This window comes from Amborella trichopoda, chromosome 3 (assembly GCF_054954075.1).
Source record: "Amborella trichopoda isolate Santa Cruz 75 chromosome 3, AtrichopodaSantaCruz75HAP2 v2.0, whole genome shotgun sequence".
Classification (NCBI taxonomy): domain Eukaryota; kingdom Viridiplantae; phylum Streptophyta; class Magnoliopsida; order Amborellales; family Amborellaceae; genus Amborella; species Amborella trichopoda.
Genome location: NC_142338.1, coordinates 13,379,346 through 13,385,394, shown reverse-complemented (window position 1 = coordinate 13,385,394; position 6,049 = coordinate 13,379,346).

Genomic DNA, 6,049 nt, shown 5'->3' with positions numbered 1-6,049 from the left:
TCATCTGAATTTCTACTTCAACATGTACCTGCATTGCTCATGTTTCATTGATTGTATTAATGTTTTTAGTTGTGGCTTTGTGTACTCGAAACTCTAGTCAACTCTTGATTATGAAGCTCTAGTTGAAGCGCATTACTAGCATATCAGGGTAGTATGTATATCCTGTCACTGCCTTCTTTTGAAATTATTGAGCCCCTAAAAGAATTGAGCAAAATCTTTTTATCATGTTGCAAAAGAATATGGTAGTGTCACGGTGGGGATGACGTCAAGTCTGCATAGCCCTTATGGGCTGGGCTACACACGTGCTATAATGGCAATTACAATGGGAAGCAAGACTGTGAGGTGGATCGAATCTGGAAAGATTGCCTCAGTTCAGATTGTTCTCTGCAACTCGGGAACATGTTGGAACTGCTAGTAATCGCGGATCAGCATGCCACAGTGAATATATACCCAGACCCTGTACACACCGCCCGTCACACCCTGGGAATTGGTTTTGCTGGAAGCATCTGACCAATGATCACCCATTCCTTGTGTGTCCCACTAGTTCATCAGATAGCTATTTTATGACATTAGGAATGATCTTCTAGAATTAAATCTACATTGTGTGAAATATAGCCATTCAGCTATTGGATCTTATTCTCATTATGATAAGCCATTAGATCATATGAAAATACTCCTATGATGCCTCTTTCCGTCCACCTCCAACTTTATGGATTTGACTAACCCTGCAGTAGAACTATTATCAATGGCTGGTACGGTCAAACCTACACCGCATTTGTTCTCTCACTCATTCCCCTTGTAACATGCTTACATTTCTCTCACTGTAGTTTTAGTCCATCAATTACAAGGCAATTTACACCATCATAAAAACAGTGGAGGCTTCCCTTTTGAGTGAATGCTCTCTCTCTTTCTCTCTCTTTCTCTCTCTCTCTCTCTCTCTCTCTCTCTAACACTCACACACACACACATTCATTTTCTTGGTGAGGAAGGGTTTTAATTTTCATCCTAGTATTCTACAATAAACTCTGAAAGTTTATCCCTCAATCATGTCTTCATCGTTCCTTTTGTCTAATCATTGACTTACTATCTGAACAACCCAAAAGACTGGATAAAATGTGCATTTACAGGTCAGTGCATATTGGAAGATTGAACTGTTTTTTTTTTTTTTAACATGTTAACCTTTAATAGAATGGAAGATTGAACTGTTGCACTTGTTAGATGACCTTGTGTTCATACTGCATTAGTATTCAGAAGAAGATATTAACCTGAGCTCATCTTTGTTCAGGCTTTTGCTCGCGATGCCGGATGCTTTCATTTTTCATGTATTAAATATCTGTTTCTCGTGCGACAGGTTACAGGCTGGGGTCTCGAGATGATCTTTGGAAGGCTGAGTTATTTGGCTTTGTCCAATCTTATAATTGTCAGATGCAAGAATAAGAAAGTGGACATGCTGGTATGGTTCTTTTTAATTTCCTAGAGTTGTTTAAAACATTATCAGTCACTCATTAAGGCCATTATGGCAAGTTTATGAGACCATTTGATTTGGTCATCCCAATGGATGGGGATCAAGCAAGCAAACTTTCAGACTATGCATGGACTGGGTTTCAGAGTGGAAAAGGAAAGTGCTTATTTTCCATAAAAATGGGGTGAAGATTTAGATCCACAGCAAATTTTATCAGGAATAGCATTATACATAACATCCTAATGTTAGATAGTGGCCCATAAGATGCGGAGGGCCCTTTTTTGAGAAAAAAGAGACCCTCCAAGCATGTTCATTTTTTTGTCAAAATTATGGCTAGTGTGGCTCTCAAATCTGAATCAACCATCATATTTCACGTATTCCCCCTCTTGGCTGTCAGTCGAAAAGAAAGGGTGTGGTTGTAAGTTGCAACCTTAAACAATCAAAGTAAGGCACACCTCCAAATTTTATCATAAGATATAATTTTGGTGTAAAATTTTTTTAGGATGGCCTGAGAATCTGTTTTTTCATTTGTAATTATAACATTTTCAACTCAAAAAATAGTTCAAAGCAAGGAGATCTATAAATATATAAAAATCTTGAAAATAGACAGGCCAGATATAATGTTGCAAGATGCACTATTTTTAGAACTTGAATTTTTATTTATTTTTAATATTTACACATCTTGATATCAAGATGATCGATTTAGGGGTTTTCCAACACCATAACAATCGTTTGAATGGATTTTTTAGTTATATTTTAAGGTTTCAATCTTATATAAACTTTTATCTTTTAGAAATATCATCTTCTCGTTCCAATTTCCGTGCACAAGGGTGGGAATTCGAGTTTCCAAAACCTTTACTTAGGAGATTGGATGAGGTCAAAATACGGCAGGGAAATTTTCCTTTCACCTTGTTCAATCATTTGAGACTTAAACACATTAGCACCACTATCTACCACACTTATTTTTTGACAAAGTTCAAGATTTATTAATAATAGAAACCAATTACATCAAAGATTTAAAATCATCAGCAACCACCGGAGCTTCCAACTCAACTCCCCTTTTAGCCAACGAATCAGCCAAAACATTAGCCTTTCCATACACATATTCTAGTGACACCGTTAAACCTAACATTAAGTCGAAGATTTGCAGGCCGATCAGCTTGAGTTGCCAAGGGAATCGTTGTTTTTTCTTTACATCATTTTATAACATTCAACGAGTCCCCTTCAATAATAAACCCTGTGTCAAAGGTTTTGGCCACTATAACCTTCAAGCCAAACATAAATGCAGATAATTTAGCATGATTCTTCGTGGTAACACCACAAGGACCAGAAAAAGTAAGAATTACATTTTCTAGCCAATCACGGACCACTCCACCAAAATCAGCTGGGTCTGGGTTACCCATAGACCTAACATCAAAATTTAACTTAAGGATTCCGTGGTTTGGGGACTTCCATCTCAAACAAAGTTTATTTCTAGGCACATCCAGTTGAAAAAGATTAGAGAGATTAATCATAACATCAGTTTTAGATATACTCCTCCCTTCCTTATTAACTGACATCCAAGACCGGAGAAAAAGTTTGATGTTAATCAACACTCTTTCGAAACTGCAAGCCACTCTTTCAAAAGTTCTTCGGTTCCTCTCCAGCTACACGTCCCACAAAATAACTCCCTGTAGAATTTTTCAAATATATCCTCCAATTTTTGGTAATGGCACTTCCAATTGAACAACCGGATCCAACACATATTGTTATAGGGTTAAATTTATCCCCATCAATTGAAAACACCACCACCATATTTTGGATACGAACGAGCAATATATAAACAAGTGCGCCCTAGACTCGCCATCCTCCTTGCACATTACGCAAACATTCATAATTATCTTCCCCCTCTTAATGAGATTATCCACATTAAGAATTCTATCTTGAGCCGCTAACCATAGGAAGACTTGCATTTTATGAGAAATAGGTCATCTCCAAATCTGCTTAATCTTAAGAAAATTCCACCGCACTCTATCATGAAAGAGAATTTTATAAACAGATTTGATAGAAAATTGTCCATCATTTTTTCTTTCCCACACCAATTCATCCTCACGATGTTGTCTAATAACTATTTGATCAAGGTCCTTCAACATGTTGATAAATGGTTGATAAATATATTCCAACTAACCTTATCGCCTCTTACTTCCACTAAGTCTGCAACCGTAGCTTGGGGAGTGGTGATTTTTTCAAATAAAATGGGATAAGCATATTTTAAAGGCAAATCGTCCGACCACTTAGGATGTCAAAAACATATCAAAATCCTCTAGCCTGCCAGCCACCTAATATTGCGACTCACTACTTGTTTGAAGGCATAAATATCTCTCCAAAAAAAAGAAATATTTTCCCTTCCATTACTTTTGTTAATTCACATTCCAGTACTATCCACGCCATATTTTGTAACTAGCACTTTACATCACAGCTGATCCTAACAGATAATGCTCTGCCACCACCATTTGCACAATCTACCACACTTATTGCTATTTATTTTTAGTGCATATTTATATCTATATGCCGACATCAAGTAGTTGGAAAAATGCTCTGATGAAAATGTTGTTGATGAAGATTCATATAAATATGCTCCAATAAGAATTGGGGAGTGCTGCTGGACTCGAGGAAGTTGACTGGCATTTGTGCCTAAAATTTTGGTGCAGGCTTTTCTTTCCATTCCTCGCCATGAAGGTTGGATTATCCGGATAAACATATCCGGAATACTCCTCACAGTAAGTGGGACGACTGGGAGGAGCAGAGGTAAAAAAAAACCTTAATGTAATGGAATGGATATGAAGCATTAAGGAACCTAAGACTTTCTACCCACTTTTGGATTCTCTCAACCCCATCTCGTCTCCGCTATAGCAATTCGCATCCCCGTAAAAGTTCACTGCAATCTGTCAAACACGGATGGGCTTACAATTTTAGTTTATTTTAACAATGTAACGAAGTTTATTAATCAAAGAGAATTACAACAAAGTTATACATGAATAAGGTCATCTGCTAAGCTATAGTAGAGGAGTCCAAACCACCCCTAAGCTTAGCCAAACCATCATCTTTGCTTCCCGATAAACATGATAAAAAGAGATGATGAACCCTTGATATAAATCCAACATTTCTGCCCAAATTGAATAAAATCTCCAAGTTGGTTTAACAACTTTATTGCACCAATTAATTACGTTTTGAGAATCCCATTCTACCATAACTGAACATCCATAAAATTCTCTCTAAGATATTTCAAACCGTCTATCTCCACCATCCATGGTATGCTATGGATGGTGGGGATGGGTTCGCACATGTCATGTTGGACCTTGTCTCATAGAACTATTACGGTAATTGTACAAGTGAGATTTAGAAGGAAACTGTTCGTCGAATCATTCTAATAAATCTCCTAATCAATTATTTTAGACTCGTCCGTAAATCATAATTTTGTCGTCTTCGAAGGTTCTTTTTGGAAGAAGGTTTCATTTTATTTTTTGAAAGAACGCTTAAATTTCCAAACCCTAGCTAATTAATAGCATGTTTATACGGAAGCTAGTTGTGTTTCTAAAAGACCCTTTCTCACTCAGGTGTTTGGCATTTTAAAAGGAGTGTCATTATGGCCTTTTTTTGGGCTTTTATATGTGTGCTATGATTGACAAGGATACCTGGGAAATGCAATTACTCACGGAATAGACACCAACCCCAAATTCTTGTTTCTTGCAAGGTCCGAAGTTCCGACCAATTTTTTTAATGGTCCGAAGTCAAAGTTTTTTTTACTATGACATTGAACCTCCAAGGTCTAAATCAAGGTTTCATTATGACTTAGGGCCTTCATGGTTTAAGTCATTCGTCAAGATCTGAAATCGACTTTGGGCCTTTATGGTTTAAGTCATTCTTCAAGATTTAAAGTCATCTCAACGAGTACAGACTTCAAACCTCAAAAGTCTAATGTCCACATTTTCTCAATTCTTTTAAGTCTTAGTAGCTCTATATCTTGAAACTTGAAATCATCACTTCAAGTCTCAACTTTCGATCTTCAAGATCGAAGATATGAAGCTAAGAATTCTCTTCTCACTTAAAGCTCCAAACTCCAAAGTGAAGGCATTTTGAAAAAAAACAGAAAAAAATAAAGGTGGGGGAAGGGGGAGAGGAGTGCATAACCGTTCAAAAAAAACCCAGATTTTCATAAGAACGTTAATTTTGGGGGGGCATGACGGTGAATTTCTCCATGCTTTAGTCCCCTGGTGTAGATAAATGTGTGGTTGCAAGTTGTGGATATGTGAGTAGCTCTTCCTTCATGTAAATGTTCAAATTTTCCAAATGAAAGAAATATGGTCAACAAAATGCCATCGGATCCCGGCCAAAAAACGTCCGTTAAACTTCACTGCTTATTCATACGCCCGTTCAAAACATGGACTGGTGCTGTTGGGATAGCATTGTGGGTAAAATATAAGGCATTGATAGAATTTACTGGTGAGGCAACCACATTTTGATCAAAACATACATCTGCATCCAAATTGGGGGCAAGAGGGGGGAAGCTATCCTCGAGTTCAAAGATCATTTATGGCTGCATGCACT